Genomic DNA, 1,578 nt, shown 5'->3' with positions numbered 1-1,578 from the left:
AGCGATGCCCCCCGTGCGGTCTGGAGCGGTCGGGCCGGGCGCGAGGTGCGAGAGAGGGGAGGGGCTGCCGAGTGCGGCCGTGGAAGGAAAGTGTCTCGCGGCGAAAGTGATGACGCAACAACCCATATCTTCCTGCAGCGGTTACGCGAGCGAGCAGCCCGCCAGCCCCCCTCCCCCTCCCCTGGCTGCGGCCCGGGTTAGCCGACCAGGCCAGCAGGGCAGGGGTCCAGTAAGTGAAGGAGGCAGGTGCACCAGGCTCCGGCCGCGCTCCGCACTGCTCCGGTGAAAGGAGGCAGAAAATTGTCCGTCGGTGAAGGCAGCGCGTCAAGTTCGGCCAGACCCGGGCTAATTGCTCGGGGAGACCCGGGGGGGTCGCGTTCGCACCTCGCCCCCCCCCCCTTTCCCCTGCTGGCCGCGGGCTCGTCGTCGCGCGGTGTGTCCCACGTGTTGCACCACAACTCCTCCGGCTAAGCGCCGCCGGCTCCGCTCGTCCGCCTGCCGTCCCGTTAGGAGCTCCCTAACCTGTCGTGTCGGCCCGACCAGGCGATGCAACTCATTAGAGAAAGAGGGGGATTGTGGTAGCGCGGGAGTGCGAGAGAGACTGGCTCAGCACACACACACACACATGCACTGAATCCACTGCAGCGCGGTCCAGCGTCGGGCCGCAGCGCGTATCCAAAGCGCACAGCCCCCCGGCTGTCCGTCCAGTCGCGCGAGGGTCTTGATGGTCTTGCGCAAGCTGTCCCGTTCCTCCGCGCCACGCCACGGCGACGCCACGGCCCTCCTGAAACAAGATGGTGCTGGGCCACCGCACGCCACGGCCGGGCGGGCGGGGCGACGTCTGCCCTTGAGCAAGGCCACTGCACCTGACCACTTGTGCCCCGCCCCGCCCCGCCGTCCGAGACGAGATGCACCAACCAGCCGCGCCCAATGCGAGCTCACAAAGCCGTCGGTCTAGTCGTCGGCCCCGTCTTCAGAGTGGACAAAGAGTACAAGGAAACAAAAAGAGTGACACACTACACTCACGTTCGCATCCCTGGTGGGGATCGAACCCACGACCTTCGGATTAGAAGTCCGACGCGCTATCCTCTGCGCTACAGGGACCGACGAGGACGGACACAGCTGTCGCATTGTTTACTCGCCGCTCGGTTGACGAGCTACTTACTCACTCATCGCCCGGAGGCGACCAGGAACCAGAGCGGGGCGGGCCGGGGCGGGGATTACCCTCGTTTCCCTCGCAACGCCGAACATCCGGCCAGAAACTTGCAGCCAGCGTCTGCGGGCATTCTCTGAGACGTATCCACTCATGAGTAAGAAGCGTGGGTACGACCCCCGTCGCGGGCCATCTCCCTCTTTTTTTTCTCCCCATTTTGCAAGTCGCTTTGCATGCACCCACGGCACCGCACGACTAAATGACTTTGCTATGCCAGCACTTTCCGCGTACGTGTTTCTCCCGTGCAATTACTGCACCGCATGCTGCCTGCACCGCGGCGCGCGCTCCTGCTCCCTTCTCTCTCGCACTCGCGCCTGCGCCGCTCTCTCTCTCTCTCTCTCTCTCGCTCTCTCCCTCTCTCTCTC

The 1,578-nt window shown here is 65.0% G+C and overlaps 1 non-coding gene across 1 annotated transcript; it reads right to left on the bottom strand.

The window, feature by feature from the left end:
- Positions 1 to 1,031: 1,031 nt before the first annotated feature.
- Trnar-ucu (transfer RNA arginine (anticodon UCU)) lies at positions 1,032 to 1,104 on the bottom strand. Its single transcript has one exon. It is a non-coding gene; the product is annotated as a tRNA-Arg (tRNA).
- Between the last annotated feature and the right edge of the window lie 474 nt (positions 1,105 to 1,578).

Source organism: Frankliniella occidentalis, unplaced genomic scaffold, assembly GCF_000697945.3.
Source record: "Frankliniella occidentalis isolate FOCC.00 unplaced genomic scaffold, Focc_3.1 Scaffold1340, whole genome shotgun sequence".
Classification (NCBI taxonomy): domain Eukaryota; kingdom Metazoa; phylum Arthropoda; class Insecta; order Thysanoptera; family Thripidae; genus Frankliniella; species Frankliniella occidentalis.
Note: the sequence above shows the minus strand (reverse complement) of the source record. Positions and strands in the feature narration are given on the sequence as shown.